This window comes from Staurois parvus, unplaced genomic scaffold (genome assembly GCF_062004578.1).
Source record: "Staurois parvus isolate SC_StPar_1 unplaced genomic scaffold, SC_StPar_1.0 ptg000145l, whole genome shotgun sequence".
In the NCBI taxonomy this organism is placed as follows: Eukaryota; Metazoa; Chordata; class Amphibia; order Anura; family Ranidae; genus Staurois; species Staurois parvus.
This window is the reverse complement of record NW_028317941.1, coordinates 21000133-21018239: the sequence shown is the minus strand read 5'-3', so window position 1 is coordinate 21018239 and position 18107 is coordinate 21000133. Positions and strand designations below refer to the sequence as shown.

The 18107-nt window shown below is 41.9% G+C and overlaps 1 long non-coding RNA gene across 3 annotated transcripts in view; it reads right to left on the bottom strand.

Moving 5' to 3' along the window:
- LOC149464963 (uncharacterized) overlaps positions 1-11824 on the bottom strand; it is a 39614-nt gene extending 27790 nt beyond the window's left edge. For all 3 annotated transcript variants that reach the window (XR_016312270.1, XR_016312271.1, XR_016312272.1), the window contains exon 1: positions 11561-11824. This is a non-coding gene — a long non-coding RNA (uncharacterized LOC149464963). The remainder of the gene's footprint in view (positions 1-11560) is intronic.
- Positions 11825-18107: the final 6283 nt, after the last annotated feature.

The window sequence follows — 18107 nt, the reverse complement described above, 5'->3', positions numbered from 1 at the left end:
TATTGTGAAAAAAATACTGTAAGGCAATCTACACAAAACTGTTACCATCTCTTCACCCACCAGTTTCTCAAAACCATGGATATCAGATCCTCCAACTTGATGCACTTCACCAGGCATTTTTTTTGCATCTACATTCACCCAGAGCTGAGTGCAGGTGGCCTATGGAAGCGGATGTAGATGCAGCGGCTGCATTTACACAGTGATATGTTAAAACTTGACAGGCGTGCAGGAGCAGGTATGTCGCCCTGACTATGGGCATCTGCATGCTCCTGTACGCCTGTAAACTTTTGACATGCTGCTGTGTTCATGCATCCACTTCCATAGGCTGCCTGCACACAGCTTGGGACAGATGCAAAAACAAATTCATGAAGAACAGGTGCCAGGGACTGTCTGAGTCCTCATGCACACTGGACATTTTGATAATGCTGGTAACGTTAGCTGTGTAAAGTCACTTTAAAAACTTGAGTTTTTCACCTTTTCTTAGCATTATTTCATTAGTGTTTAGCCGCCCTTGCGGTTTTTAGCGGATTTTGTGTTTTTTTACCCCAAAATTTTTTTTGGGTCAAAAAAAAGTACAAAACGCCATTTTGTAGCATTTTGCCGCGTTTTTCTGCGTTAGAGCATTTTTACAGCTAAAAAACTGCTCCAGAAACCCACTAGTCCTGGGTTTTTTTTCCAGCCAAAAAAATTGTTGATTACAGTCTATGTGTGCATGTACACATAGGATAACATGTTGGGGTGTTTACTAGCTGTAGAAAAAAAGATCAAAAGCCAAAAACAGCAGCTGTAAAAATCTCAAGTGTGCATGAGGACTGAAAGGGGCCCACTCTATTTTAAGTCACCTGAGCATGAACAGTGAACTCTTGTGAAGGGTTTATATCTGATGAGTGTAATTAAAGAGGCAGAGGGATGTACCTATTGGAGTGAGTTATGTTGGAGGATCAGAGAAATTCCACCAAGAAACTGGCTCAATGCAAATTTTAATTAGACTTACTCTTCAAAGTATACTTATAGCCTAAACATTTTTTAGTTAGAATGTGGAAGGGTTGGCACTTCTGTAACAAGTTATAGATGTTTGTGTTCCAGCTCTATGGTTTCTGATGATCATTGTCCCCATTACAGAAAATAATGGAAATCCAAAATGTTGACATTGTCACAGGAATAGAGCTATCCAACTGGGATACTTGTTCAAGCTTGACAGAAGTTGATCGATCTAATGATCAACTTATATGGAAGAAGAATGTTAGAAAATTTTCAATCGATCAGCAGCTGCAGCAGTGATCAGTGTATTCAGGGCCCTCTGTTTCCTCTTATACCAAATTGTATTGCAACTGTAATGTCTACCTTTTACTTTGCAAACTGTTGGCGCTACATAAATCCTGTATAATAATAATTTTAACAATGGAGTAGTCTCAGCTGTCCAAATTCAATAGCACAGTAGGGAGGATTCTTTCATCCACTTTGCTTGTGAGCATAGGGAATCCCTTTGTTGTTTTTTTTCCAGCAGTCCTAGGCTAATGAAAAAAAATGATCCATCTATGACCAGCCTAAAGTTGGTCATACAGGAGTCAGCTTTTTCTCATTTAGTCAGCAAGTTGAATGAAAAAAAACTAACCCAATTCCCACATCCACACATTTGATATGGATGCAGGAATCCTCATGGCTGTGGCATTCTTTTCTGACAGTGAGACTCAGAAAACACTGACCAGCATTGCAGCCAATTGACTGCAAGCACTGATTTGATGGAAATTTTCCAGCAAGACTGTTCATGAGAAGTTGATCGATAGATCGACTTCTCATAAGAACGGCCATAGATGGATTGAAATTTGGCTGGTTCAACAAGAATCGGCTGAAATTCAATTCCTGTATGGCCAACTTTAGAGGGGATAAAGATCTATTCTTATTTTCAGCTGTTTCTCTGGGAAGGGAAGTAAAAAAATGAGTCCTAATGAGTCACAGACAGCAAGAAAAAAAAAATGCTAAAATAAAATGATAGGGGTCTTAACAATTCAAAACTAAAAAAATAGTTTTGGCTTACATACACTCAGCAAAAGACTGTGCATTGATATAGGGCCCTTTTGTAGCAAACAGCTGCAGATATTTATTTTTGGCGTGAAGCTACCCAAGTTTACACAAGATGTTTCTCGTACAAGCATGCAGGACACTGTATCTGTATGTTCCCAGAAACTCTCTTGCTGTCATCACTTAATTCAAACATAAATGTAGTTTGATGATGGGTATTTCGGAGAAAATTGTAAGATAGTAATTAAATAAATGGGATGCAGTAAAAGTTATGGTAGGCAGGACTTTGAAGAGATGCTGTTATATATATCTGGCATATACTACCACTTCTGATCTGCAGCCTGTTCAGAACAGAACATGGTCGGCGTCCTTGTACTGCCCATTTTGAACAACAGGTCTATGTGTGTACAGTGTGTGCTGTTTTTATGATAAGGACCTGTACTATCTCAGTGATGTAATGTTCCACTTTAGCCAGCTCCATCAATAAGTTCAGATATTCACACTGATTCCACATTCATAGGACATATTCAAGTTTCAGATTAGTCTGTACACAATAGAGCCAAAGCCATCTGCAATACATTAGGCAAAACTTGGCTCTTGTGGAATTCTGGTACCTACAACAAAATTGAGAACAATGAAAAATATAACATGTTCTGCAGGTTATGTGCTTTACTTTCAGGCTGCCCCCTCCTGATATCTGATACTTGCTGGCATTTCACATATGTCAGTGGGGTTGTTCCACAAAAGGACAGTCTACCTTACCCTAATTACTGTTTAATTGTTGGAAGAGAGCAGGGGTTCAGCTGGAAACAAGGTATGTTTATATCAGAGCAACTTCATTAAAAATAGTAGATTGTACAGTCCATGCATACAATTAGGTGTGCTGATTTCTAATGTCAGAAAATTGACTAGGTTGTTTTGGTGCAAGTGCAAAACATTTCAGCAAAAGTAAATTTGCACTATAAATATACTGTATGTTGGGCCCTGAATCTTACAGTGCGTATTGTATTTAAGCAATGCAATATTTACATACAGAGTACTTAGCTAAGTAATTTATACTAATCCTCTGCTTTACCTTTAATTCTAACCCAAGCCTAACCTGAATCCTGGTTGCAAAATCCAAGCCTAATCCCAAACTAGAAATCTACCCCTAAATGTAACGCCCAAAGCAGAGCTGGTGCAAGGATTTTTGTCTACACATGCGAAGGTGCATTTTGAGCCCGTCACCCTCTTCCCCTCCACAATGCAACTTGGGTTTATTAACTCCCCACATCCCCTCACTGTCTACAACCATGCAGTTCCTAAAATTGCCCCCATCCTGTCCACTGGATTCCCCCTGCTGTGGGTGTTTTCTATGTATTGGGAATGGAAGATTGACTGGGTATTCAGATTTTACCCCCTTCGCCCCATCCTAGCATCCTAAAGTGGGTGAGTAAGCTGCCTTATGCTGGAGCCAGCCCTGCCCTAAGCCTAACCCCAAATTAATCCTAAGGGCCAATTCACACTACAAAAATGCACTCCAGATGCATTCCGGATACGTTTTTGCTTACAGTTCACACCACACGCAGTTCCGGTGCAGTTTTGATGCAATTTACCATGTTCCAGTATGATTCTGTGCAGAAAAAATGCAGCATGTTCTACTTTTTCTTCTGCACCGGAAACTGACTGAACTGGTGTGAACTAGGGCCATTGGAATACATGGAAAACACTGTGCATGCATTTTTGATGCAGAAAAAAGAGCACTGAATTCTAGTGTGAACTAGCCCTACATCTAAGCAATTGCTGCACAATGCTCACAGCTACATAGGTCAGTGATGAATTGTTTTAAAGCTTACTAACTGCTTGTTAAGAATATGTATGTAGTTGACTTCCATAACCTACAGTAATCGGTTCTACATTATAGTGGAACTATGGCCTCTAATTACAAAAAAAATGTCCTGCAGCACTTAAAGTGATATCAAAGGCTTGATTTTTTTTATTTACAGTGATAAAAACACATCATATTTACCTGCCCAATGGTTTTGCACAAAGTAGCCCTGATCCTCCTCTACTTGGGTCCCCACCGACACTTCTGGCCCCTCCCCCTTGGCTGAGTGCCCCCAGAGCAAGCTGCTTGCTCTGGGGGCACTCATACGTGCTTGCTCCGAAGCCGTCTATAAGACAAACAAAATGTGGTTCATTTCTGCCCCCTGCCCTCCAATCCTTCCTCACTGGCTGTAATTGCGTCTCAGCCAATGAAGAGAGAGAGACCCGGGAGAGCCACAGCTATCATGCACATCAATAAATCAAGATCAATCTCAGGTATTAGGGGTAGGGGGTTGAGGGAGGAACTGCACACTGAAGGTTTTTCACCTTCATGATAAGAAAAAACCCTCATCCTTTAGAACCACTTTACTTATAGGTACATACAAAAAAGTCAAAAACAGTTTGCCCATGGGACTTTTTTGGAGGTCATGCAAGCACAAATGTAAACTATAAAAGTAATCTACTTTATTGAGGGCATATGATGCTAAAAATAGGTTGAAAACAAAGAAATGCACCAGAAAACAGTTTGTTACAATTTTCTCATTCAAGTACATAGTCATGAAGTTCCTTCATACAGATATCCCATAGTCAATCAACAGCAGAAAATGGAGAACATCATAATCTCAACACAGTTCACTTCATGAGGAGCTTGATGTTGCTGACAGGGTGTAACTGATCATAATAGCCACAGATCCAAAAAAGAAAAAAAGGAGCTGCTATTCCCAGCATCAGATGATACCCACAAATGATACGTCTGTCCTGGGGGCTGTGGAAACAGGGGAGCATGCTCACTGATACCCTAGGGGATGAGGAGCAGTGGGCGGGCAAGGCTGAAGAATAAACACAATTAACTCATTCATATACAGAAAACAAGGAGTGCGTTAATGGAACCACCAATCCATGGTGCTCTCAATAAAGTAAATGATTTTTATATTACATTTGTGCTTGCATGACCTCCAAAAAAAGTCCCACTGTCAAATTATTTTTTACTTCTTTGAAAGATTTTTGGTGATGGAGCTATACAAACCTCTGTGGTAGACCTTGTGTCGTATCTTTAGAATCATATATACATATGCACTTACAGTTTTCTCTTAGTCCCACAAATACTTGTTAAGACCACCAGTGAAGTCCCTGTAATGGTTTGACAATGATGTTGCATTGCTCCAGGCCAAAGCTAGTCCTACCTACTGCTCTCTGGATTGAAAGCACTGCCTCTGTTGATGAAACCCTCCCACTGTGACCTGCAGTGTCTGGGAGGGGGAGTGTGTGAAACACGAATGAAGAAGGATTTCACTCAGTCATGGAAATTAAAAAAAGTTTTCTTTTTTTATGAGGCTTGTGCACCATATAGTAACTGGATTTAAAACTTGTCTAGACTGTCATACAGGAGCATTTAGTTGTACTTTCACCTAAACCTTATGAAGGATGTCCTACACCTTATACCTAACTTAAATCTTTAGCCTAATCAATAGCATTATTCCCGTATTAACGTTTCTGTGAACCCAAAATATGTAAGAATACAAATGGACCACTCTGTCACATCTTATTGAATAGTGGAAGTTTATTGTTTTCACTTTTTATTACAAGTAATATACAAAAGGACCTGCAAATCCTTTCACTTCCTTGTTGTGGACAGCAACACTCTGCCTATGCAGCTCTCCCCTCCAGCACTGTCGACCCGTCATCCTTTTCCTTTTAAGCGTAATGCATAATGTGCATTCTCAAGGGCAGGAATACCTGTCATCCTACCACCTCTGTCAGACACTGTAGTTTTTCAAGAAAACTTCACTGCAGCCAAAGAACTATACCAGAGCCCAGATACATCCCCATCTTGGTGACTGGACAATTAAGAAGAAGCCCATTGAAGATGGGATTTCCTCTACTCTGCTGCTGTTAACATGTTTAAGATTGTGTTTACATGTATAGGGATGTACAGGTGTTCTGTACGTTCCTGTGCAAGCAGTCCCACTGATGTCTTCGGGGATATAGCAGCTGCATGGACACAGCTAATGTATCCCAATATGACATCCATGTGGCTGTGGGTCCCCAAACGCAGACAGTGTGAGTTCAGGGATCCACACCTGCACCTACACAGATGTCACATAGGGACGCAGCGGCTGTGTCCCAATAGGTATAAATGGGGATTCACAAAGCACCTGTATGTCCCAGTGTGGGTAAATATGGCCCTGCACAGGTATATGGTATTGTACACCCAAAGCCCAAAACAAGGCCTTACAGCCAACACGTGCAATGCATCAAAGTCTGATTGGTTCCCAAGACTGTTTACATATGTATATATAGCGGAATAAGTAATAAAATATACCCACAAGACTACAGTGTAAATTAACTCTTAGAATCTTAAAAGAGTTACAAGGAGACCCCTCTCTACTCCCAGTATCTTCTCGTTCCTCCCCCACCAATCTCAGAAGTGCCTGCAGCAGCACTATCACTGACTGCTGCAAGCAGCATAGTATGATGGCTCCTGGCTGGCCACTTCTGGGGAAGTCATTATGACAAAACACGTAAGTTGGGACTAACGCATAGTGACTACATCACACATGGGTCAATGGGTGCACGTAGGTTGTTGTGAGTGGTTCGCTCCTCCTGTACAATATTGAGCCTTTTATTCTTAGTCCTGGCTGAAGCACTGAATTAGTAAATTATTTTACTTTATGGACTTACCTATCTATTAATAAATAGTTTTACACTTTGATTCCCGCTCTCTGCCTCATTTTTTATTGAGGAAATATGTCAAAGCCTGTGGAGGAAGGAGACCAGTAGTGAAATTATTAAATGTGCTTCTAAGACTAGCCTATTCAGTTAGCTGGTCGTCTCCATTTTACAAGTCTGTTTCCATTGGGGTTATATCTGTGATGGTGGAACAGATTTTTGTCTGCCCAATAAAAGATTTGGACTTGTACACAATATTCATTTAAACTTCTTTCATGTTGATGTTTTGCACATAAAATGTGTTACAGTTATTGAATTCTTATATATGTTGTTTATTCATTGCACTGAGCACTTTTTTATATACTGTTTTGAATCAATTTGAGTTTATGTTTAAAATTAGAACTGTTTCCACGCTGTAGATATTCAAATATTTACATACCCTTAAAAAACAAAGTAAATAAATAAGCTCTAAAATTAGCCCTTAATTACCCCTGTAGCTATGTCCACACATGAAACAATTCGCCTTCATTCTCAAAGCAAAGATACAATACTTTTCTGTCAACTCATTATGTGTACCTGCTCTGTGTTTACATCACATATTAGAAGGCTTGCAGGGAAAACTATGCTTTCCAACCAAAATAAAAAAAAAACAAAAGTAGTAAAATGAGACAAGTCAGCTGCAAACTTTGTGAATTAACTGTTTCATACAGGCTGGAGCTTGAGAGGTCACTGAAAATCACTGACAAGCCTTTTAGAAGGTAAAATAAAAAAGAAGTTTTGTTGCAATACTAACCTCCTAGAGCTGTGCATCCCATCCCGTTCACCCTGCAGTACTTTTTTCTGTCTATAGATGCCCTCAGTCTTCTGGGCTGAATTACAGTCAACATCATTCAACCCACTTTAACAGACATCCTAGTACGTGCTGCAGTGAATCTATACAGGTGAAACTCGAAAAATTAGAATATCGAGCAAAAGTTCATTTATTTCAGTAATGCAACTTAAAAGGTGAAACTAATATATGAGATAGACTCATTACATGCAAAGCAAGATAGTTCAAGCCATGATTTGTCATAATTGTGATGATTATGGCTTACAGCTCATGAAAACACCAAATCCACAATCTCAGAAAATTAGAATATTGTGAAAAGGTGCAATATTCTAGGCTCAAAGTGTCCCACTCTAATCAGCTAATTAAGTCATAACACCTGCAAAGGGTTCCTGAGCCTTTAAATGGTCTCTCAGTCTGGTTCAGTAGGAATCACAATCATGGGCAAGATTGCTGACCTGACAGTTGTGCAGAAAACCATCATTGACACCCTCCATAAGGAGGGAAAGCCTCAAAAGGTAATTGCAAAAGAAGTTGGATGTTCCCAAAGTGCTGTATCAAAGCACCTTAATAGAAAGTTATGTGGAAGAGAAAAGTGTGGAAGAAAAAGGTGCACAAGCAGCAGGGATGACCGCAGCCTAGAGAGGATTGTCAGGAAAAGCCCATTCAAAAGTGTTGGGGACTTTCACAAGGAGTGGACTGAGGCTGGAGTCAGTGCATCAAGAGCCACCACACACAGACGGATCCTGGACATGGGCTTCAAATGTCGTATTCCTCTTGTCAAGCCGCTCCTGAACAACAAACAACGTCAGAAGCGTCTTATGTGGGCTAAAGAAAAACAGACCTGGTCTGTTGCTCAGTGGTCCAAAGTCCTCTTTTCTGATGAGAGCAACTTTTGCATCTCATTTGGAAACCAAAGACCCAGAGTATGGAGGAAGAATGGAGAGGCACACACTGCAAGATGCTTGAAGTCCAGTGTGAAGTTTCCACAGTCTGTGTTGATTTGGGGAGCCATGTCATCTGCTGGTGTTGGTCCACTGTGCTTCATTAAGTCCAGGGTCAATGCAGCCGTCTACCAGGAGATTTTGGAGCACTTCATGCTTCCTTCCGCAGACGAGCTTTATGGGGATGTGGACTTCATTTTCCAGCAGGACTTGGCACCTGCCCACACTGCCAAAAGCACAACAACCTGGTTCAATGACCGTGGGATTACTGTGCTTGATTGGCCAGCAAACTCGCCTGACCTGAACCCCATAGAGAATCTATGGGGCATTGCCAAGAGAAAGATGAGAGACATGAGACTGAACAATGCAGAAGAGCTGAAAGCCGCTATTGAAGCATCCTGGTCTTCCATAACACCTCAGCAGTGCCACAGGCTGATAGCTTCCATGCCACGCCGCATTGAGGCAGTAATTGCTGCAAAAGGGGCCCAAACCAAGTACTGAGTACATATGCATGCTTATACTTTTCAGAGGTCCAATATTGTTCTATGTACAATCCTTGTTTTATTGATTGCATTTAATATTCTAATTTTCTGAGATTGTGGATTTGGGGTTTTCATGAGCTGTAAGCCATAATCATCACAATTATGACAAATCATGGCTTGAACTATCTTGCTTTGCATGTAATGAGTCTATCTCATATATTAGTTTCACCTTTTAAGTTGCAGTACTGAAATAAATTAACTTTTGCACGATATTCTAATTTTTCGAGTTTCACCTGTAGAAATAGCAGATAATGCAACTGCTATGGGGCCCAGAACTGTGTCTGGCTACTTGATAATTTATGCAAGTAGCAATATCATTTTGCTATTAGTTTTGGTAAGTTGAATGCATTTATAGTTTGGGAACATGGATAAGATTGATATGAAATCAGTTTAGTATTTTCAATTGTTAAAAGAATTGCATTTAAAATAAAAATAAGAGAGAGGGGGCCCCCTCAATGGGTCCGCTAAAGGGCACATTACATATATATATGACTCTGCTGCAATGTGTTACTTTATACTATATAGCGGATTTGTGGTGAAACTGCTAATCGATTTTCAAACTTCCTCATCCCGATCTTTCCTCCATACCTCCTGCTTCTTTTTTAATCACTTTCCTTGCCCCCCCCCTTTTTACCAGTGTAATCACTGCTTCATAAATGAATGCAGCAACTGCCCTGGAGCTGCATCAGCCATGTGTAATAAATGTTGCGTTTTTTTTCTCCATTTGTTTTCAAGTTTTTTCTTTTTTTTTTTTGCAGGAAAATTGTATTTTCATAGCTGCCTGGCTTCTTCCCCCTTTCGATCATCGCTTGAGTATAAGTAGAATCTGACTGTCTTTGTTAACCTTCCTCCCACACATACAAACAACCGCTTACGCTAAGAAATGCATTTATGGCCAGTTTCTGAGAAGACTGTTGTAGCAAAAAATAAGATAGACGAGGGACTAGGCGCTCTTCGTGGAAACCCCTGTGATACACAGAGCTTGCCGTTCTCATTTATTTCTGTGCCGGCAATCAGGAAAGCTTGGTGTTCTCTGCCAGATCTACCAGATTGTGTCTGTGTGTGTTCAGTGGAAAGCCCTTGTGGTAAACGTTCTTATCCTCTGCTTCCTCCCGTAACCTCTTCATTTCCAAGAGCACATGACATATCAATAGAGATCTGCCTGGAAACACTAATATAGACATACATGTATGCAAGCCTCTAGTGTAAACATAGCGACTAGAGCTACGTAATCTGCAGTGCAGACATTATGATGTCTTATCGCAATAATTTTAGGGAATTTACAATATGATGATTGTGGGTTAACAGACATACATGCAGGCTGGCTTTCTTGTGAAAACTGCTATATGAGTATTTTATTGCAACATATTTAACACAGGGGACTACTTACTGTATTTCATACAGAAAACATTAAGAAGAGAGATCTTGCAGCACTGCCTGTGGCCAGCATTACCTGCTAGTAATATAATGACAGGAAAGCAATGAGGAGGTCATTAGTTCCCAGGGGAGCATTCAGGCAATCTAGCACCCGTGGTGATGACAGCGGTGCAGAGTGTTAATTCCAGCACCAGAGAAAAGCGAGACATGACGGGCTTCTAGTGTCCCACGCAAAACACAGCAGAGAGTAGCAAAACAATATAGGAGAGTTAAAGTCCATCAACTAACTCAGGGTCTGGTATCCAACTAACAGGACAGCATACAGGTTAAAGCCCACCATCAAAGACAATAATGAACAGTATGGAAACTAAAGTGTCCAGTCCAGCAATCAGCACCATATTGGACATTTTTTTAGATATGTTAAAACCAAATTCCAAGCGAATAGCTAAATCCAAAGACAAAATACATAAAAGGGTGCTGTTTTACCAATCAAATTATTTTTATTTATGTTTATTCATTCCTGAAACGTATACAGCTCTTCTACATTGCACAGCATTTTCTGGCAGGGCAGGAGACCTGACACTTACAGGTTAACACTTACAGGTCTTGTCCCGCCCCCAGTCTGTGACTGGACAGTAGAAGCAGCAGACTGATAAGCTCATCCGTACCTCACTTTGCTCTTTCCTCCCAGGTCTCTCTCTCCTCATTGGCTCACACAGCAGCAGGTGCCATTGGCTCCTGCTGCTGTCAGTCACAGTTAGCGAGCCAATAAGGAGAAAGAAAGAAAGAGAAATGAAAGGGAGGGAGGGAGAAAGAAAGAGAGAGAGAGAGAGAGAAAGAAAGAGATGGAGAAAGAGAGAAAGGAAGAAAGACAGAGAGAAAAGAAAGAAAGAAAGAAAGAAAGAAAGTGAGGGAGAGAGAAAGACAGAGGGAGAGAGGAAGATAGGGTGGTGAGAGAGAGGGAGAGAGAGAGGGAGAGGAAGAGAGAGAGAGGGGGGACAGGGATGGAGAGAAAGAGAGAGAGGGGAGGAGGGAGCTGAAGAGAGGGAGGCAGGGAGAGAGAGGGTTGGAGAGAGAGAGAGAGAGAGAGAGAGAGAGAGGGAGGGTGAGAGAGAGAGGGAGGGAGAGAGATGTTGTGCGATTGTTACCCTCACCTGGCAGTCATGGAGACGGATGAGTTGCCAGGATCCACTTGTCCTCTTAAACTCCTGTCATAGGATGTCTGCTCTCTGGCTCCTTGGTGATCTCGCTGCAAGCAGACCCAGAGGAAGGTGGGGTGGGGCTGGAGCATGGGGCGGCCATGGGGGGGAGGAATCACCGATCACCCAGGAGGAGAGGAGTGACAACTGGGCGGTTGTCAGCGGAAGTATAAGAAAAGGACCGGGGAGAGATCAGCAGATATTGTGTGCTGGAGTTCCCGCAGCTCACCAATGTGTGCATGTGAGCTCTCCCCGCTCCCTGCCATGGTCAGCTGTCTGTGATCAGATGATCACCCCTCGCTTGGCTGCCTTCCCTGTCTCCCTCCAGCCCTCCAGGTGGACTCTCCACTCTCCCTGAATGGCCACCCTGGTCACCTGCTACATGAGTCCCTTCTTCTGGGGGGGGCATGGTGCTGCCCCCCTTAAAAATGCCACCCTAGGCAAAAGCCGTCCCTCATGGTAAATATGCCCCTGGGACTGCCGGAGGGGGACCCAAAAATAAGAGGATCGGGGCTGTTTTGTGCAAAACGATTGAACAGAGCAGGTAAGTATAACATGTTTGTTATTTTTTTTTAAATTACAACCTTTAGAATCACTTTAAAGAAGTGTGCTGCACAGCCATCTACCTTATCATTGTTTTATTACCTAGTAAATCACTGACCCAGAACAAGTATGCATCCAGGCAGTTTCCAAATCACACACACGTTCTAAGTCGGTGGCACATCAAGTAGTATAGCGTAGGATCGGGATAATGGGCCTAGAGTCTGCACATTTAAAAGAGTTGGCAGAGAAATAAGAAAGTTGGCAGCAATTGACCCAGCAGACAGCAGTTTAAGCTCAGCAATGAGTACAATACAGGGAACTTGCTGGTGTTAAAGTCCTGCCAGCAGCATGATAGCTAGTTGTCAAGAAGTGGTAGCATTAAAGCTGAACTCTTCCTTGTGCAGGGTGGCCAGTCTTGTATCCGCCCTCTGTAGTTTGCTGCAGCCTCTACTGGGTGGGCTTGCTGGTCTCTCTCACAGTTCTGCTCTCCGCAATGGTTGTGTGCAGCACAGTGATGTCATTGCTACTTTCACAAGGTATTACTTGGGTTTGCAAAGTCATTTAATGCACACAAAGTGAATTTACAGTCTTTGAGGCTATTGAGCAGTATATTTCATTGAACTATTTTCTGCCCGGATTCCGATTTAACCACGCCCCAGCCACTCTATAGCAGTTTTCCTGCTACAGGCAGCCGCTCTGCGCAAAATCATGTATATATAGGTGATTTTCCATTTCCGGGTAGGGGTGTTTGCGAGTGTCCTACCTGTGCTGTCATTGGCTCCCATAGGTGTCCAATACCGGGTCCCAGCCAGCAATTCACAGGAGATTGGCTGAGCAGCTGACAGGAGAAAGATCTGTGAATGTAAACAACACAGATCTCTCTCCTGTCAGCAGGGACGTGCTGGTTTTTGTCTCTCTGCAAACAGGCAGCTAAAAGCCAGCACATCCCCTAGTAAAAGAGCACATAGTACATAGTGTAATCACAACATGGTACAGAGTTAACCCTTTGATCGCCCTAGATGTTAACCCCTTCCTGCTCAGTGTCATTAGTATAATGTCAGTGCTTTTTATTAGCACTGATCAGTGTATTAGTGTCACTGAAGATGTCAGTGGCAGTTAGCCAGTTCCCACCCAGTGTCAGAATACCCGCCGTACTATCACAGTCCCGCTATACTTTACTCCCATTACTAGTTTTAAAAAATTTAAAAACATACATTCCAGTATATATACCGTCATTTACACTTATTGGGATTTTGTTAACCAAAGACATGTAGCAGAATACATTTTGGCCTAAATTTATGCAGGGATTTTATTTTTTTTAATTTTTTATTGGATATGTTTTATTGGAAGACAAAAAAATAATTTTTTAAATTTTAGGTCTTTTTTCATTTATAGCGCAAAAAATAAAAAAAAGTGATGATAAATATCAACAAAAGAAAACTCTGTATGAAAAAAACTGCAGTGTTCCATGACCGCGCAATTGTCAGTTAAATTAGCACAGCACTGTTTAGCAATAAATGGCCTGGTCATGAAGGGGGGTAAATCTTCCGGAGGGCAGGGAGGAAAATTTTGGCCTCATTCACACTTGCGAATGGGACAGTGTTCAACTACGTGCAGGAACCCTGGCGATTACCTGCAGGAGGCAGCCCCACTGAAAGCAACAGAAAGCTGAGAATCTGTAAACAGGACTGATCGTTCACAGGTAATCGCTCCATAAGCGATTATATGTGAGTGGCTGCAAGTAGTTGTGGGAGATGTGAGCCTCTCATTGCTTTCAAAGCTTCCTTCAGCTAGTTGCCTGGGGTTCCCGCATGAAATTGTACACAGCCCAATTCACAATTGTGAATGGGCCTTAATATTTTGCAGCTTTTCAGTCCTTAGATGTAGTGGCTGCAATAGTTTTCATATCCAGGTAAATAACATTATCAATAAGCACAGAAAATACCTGTTGAAAGTTCCTGTGAGCTAAACTGAAAGAACAATGTTATCTTCCTTCTATAAATCACTAATGTCCTCACTCTGTTGTTATGTAGAGGAAGTGAAAACATGTCTGAAGTCCAGTCTTGGTGACAACCATGGTTCTCTCCACATATACAGTAGAATAAGTGTGGTCACCCTAGGTAGGGAGGTGTGTTAATTGTAGGATTATAATGTAAAATAAAGAAAAAAAAAGAAAACAAATGCAGCTAAAGCTGGGTACACAATATAAGTTTTTTCTTATTTCAACCCAGTGGACTGAACAAAACAAAAAACTGAGAGATTGCCATACTGACATAAATTATGTTAGTGCGGCAATCTCCCGTGCTGTGCTATTGTGTTCTGTAACACCCCAACCCCTATCCCCAGAACACATTGATCAGAGCTGGCAGCCATTGGCTACCAGCGCTGATCAAATGCTGGTTTTCCAGCATGCCAATTTGAAAGACGCCGGTTGTAAGACCAGCTTCTGTATACCAGACAGGTGTACACACAGGCCAAAAGTTGGTAAGCTGCAAAATATTATATTTTTGTTATTAGGTTTAGATAAGTTTTCAGAAAAATGTCAGCAATTTTATAAACAGCAAGATTAAGTGCAACAAGAAAGAAGATACAGACCAACGCCAAGCAAAAGGTTACCACACTAGCTTACAGAGACAGAAGCTCCAAATTACACTGACTGTCTGACTTCAACAATACAGCCCATGGCAGGACCCAGGCAAGAGTTCATCCTTTATTTTCCACATGCACTGCTGAGGAAAATTGGATTGCAACATAGTTACTGGGATTCTCTAGATCTTGCCTATGTGCAGCATTGCAGCCATGAGCTGCAAATAGACATGCAGGAAACACTACTGGGTGCCAGAAGATGAATCCACCATCCTTTGGGAAACGCCACAAGTAGGAAAAATGAAACGTGGCGGAGGCCTACTCAATACACTATGCAAGATTGAGGCCTCAAGCACACAGGACATTTTTTTAACTCCCTTGGACACCTATGCTTCAGGTGAGGAAAAAGCAGAGCTAAAAACACACTTAAAGCAGCATTTTGCAAACATGTTTAGGAGCATCAAGTGCTTAGGCGTTGATTCTTTTCATTGGCCAGAACATGAATTTATTCTGGCCACTGGAATGAATGAATGCCAAAGTTCTTGATGGCCTAGCGTTAAAGTGCATTTAGACGGGTTTACAAGCATTTACTGTACATGTTAAGCATTTTCTGACGCTGGAATACTCCTGACCTGGCCCTGTTTTGTTTCTGCCTGTAAATGCCCCTGCCTCCTATGTATGCATGGACATATAGGCGAACATTGAAGGATGAGGCAGAGAAAAAAAGGAAAACACCTCTAGCCCCTTGAGGGTTAGGGACTGATGTGAATGCACAATTTATATGTAAAGCGCTGTGCAAATTGATGTCGTTATATAAGTACCTGTAATAAAATAAATAAATAAATAAATAAATAAAAGCAGTGTTTAACTGCTTCCCATCCGCCTTATAGCAGAAATACTGCTACAGGGTGGCACGGGTGCGCAAAACTACGTATATATACAGTGAAGGAAATACGTTTTTGATCCCCTGCTGATTTTGAATGTTTGCCCACTCACAAAGAAAAGATCAGTCTTAAAATCAAATGGTAGGTGTATTGTAACACTGAGAGATAGAGTAGCAACAAAAAATTCAAAAGAAATGCATGTCTAACAAATTATGCACTGATTTGCATGTTCATGAGGGACATAAGTATTTGATTCCCTGTCATTCAGCAGGATTTCTGGCTACCAGGTGTCTTTCATACAGGTAACAAGCTGAGATTAAAAGCAGTCACTTAAAGGGAGTGCTGCTATTCTCATTTTGTTACCTGTATAAAAGACACCTGTCCACAGGAGCAATCAAACAATCAGATTCCAAACTCTCCACCATGACCACCATGACAAAGACCAAAGAGCTGTCCAAGGATGTCAGGGACAAGATTGTAGACCTACACAAGGCTGGACTGGGCTACCAAACTATCACCAAGCAGCTTGGTGAGAAGGTGACAACAGTTGATGTAATCATTCGCAAACAGAAGAAACACAAAACAACTGTCAGTCTCCCTAGGTCTGGTGCACCATCTTACCTCGTGGAGTGTCAATGATCATGAGAACAGTGAGGAATCATACCAGAACTACATGTGAGAATCTTCTCAATGATCTCCACGCAGCTGGGACCACGGTCACCAAGAAAACAATTGGTAAAACACTACGCCGACAAGGATTGAAATCCTGCAGTGCCCGTAAGGTCCCTCTGCTCAAGAAAGCACATGTCCAGGCCCATCTGAAGTTTGCCACTGAACATTTGAATGATGCAGAGGAGGACTGGTTGAAAGTGTTGTGGTCAGATGAGACCAAAATCGAGCTCTTTGGCATCAACTCAACTCGCCGTGTTTGGAGGAGGAAGAATGCTGCCTATGACCCCAAGAACACCATCCCAACTGTCAAACATGGTGATGGAAACATTCTGCTTTGGGGGTGTTTTTCTGCTAAGGGGACAGGACAACTGCACCGCATCAAGGGACAATGGACGGGGCAATGCACCGTCAAATCTTGGGTGAGAACCTTCTTCCCTCAGCCAGGGCATTGAAAATGGGTCGTGGATGGGTGTTCCAGCATGACAATAACCCAAATGGCTACAAGGCAACAAAGGAGTGGATCAAGAAGAAGCACATTAAGGTCCTGGAGTGGCCTAGCCAGTCTCCAGACCTTAATCCGATTGAAAATCTGTGGAGGGAGCTGAAAGTTCCAGTTGCCAAATGTCAGACACCAAACGTTAATGACTTAGAGAGGATCTGCCAAGAGGAGTGGGCCAAAATCCCTCGATGTGTGCAAACCTGGTGGCCAACTACAGGAAACGTCTGACCTCTGTAAATTGGCAACAAGGGATTTGCCACCAAGTACTAAGTCATGTTTTGTGAAGGGGATCAAATACTTATTTCCCTCATGAACATGCAAATCAGTGCATAATTTGTTAGACATGCATTTCTTTTGAATTTTTTGTTGCTACTCTGTCTCTCAGTGTTATAATACACCTACCATTCGATTTTAAGATTGATAATTTCTTTGTGAGTGGGCAAACATTCAAAATCGGCAGGGATTCAAATACTTTTTTCCTTCACTGTATGTGATTTTGCATTTACAGGTAGGGGGTGCGACCATGCCATTCGCGACCGTGGCTGTCAATCACTGGGTCTTGACCGGTGATTACTCGCCGGCACCCAGTGATTGCCGAGGATCTCCAATGAGCAGGAGAACTGTTTGTAAACAAAACAGTTATCTTCACTGTCAGCTCATGCACACTGCTTTGGATGGCTGTGCACAGCACAGCCATCCAAAGCAGTGTGCTTACAGTGAAGCACAAACACACGGCCCCATAATAAAACACACCCAGCACACAGTTAACTCTTCGATCGCCCCTCATGTTAACCCCTTCCTGCCCAGTGCCATTAGTACAGTGTCAGTGCTTTTTTTTTTTTTTTAGCACTGATCACAGTATTGGTGTCACTGGGGATGTCAGTGACACCAAGTCAGTTCCCCCCAGTGTCAGAATACACGCCGCAGTCCCGCTATAAGTTTCTGATCGCCGCCATTACTAGTAAAAAACAAACAAATTCCAGTATCTATACCGCTATTTGTAAACGCTATAACTTTCACGTAAAACAATTAATTTACACGTATTGGTTTTTTTTTTTTTAGCAAAGACATGTAGCAAATACATTTTGGCCTAAATTTATGATGAAATTTGATTTTTTTTAATGGACATGTTTATTAGGAAAAAAAGGACATAAATTTCATTTATTTACAGTGTTGCATGACCACGTAATTGTCAGTTAAAGTAAAGCAGCACTGTAATGCAAAGAATGGCCTGGTCAGGAAGGGGCGTAAAACCTCAGCAGGGCAAGTGGTTAAAACTTCCTGTGTGCATGAGACCATATATGTAAGAAAGCAGGTT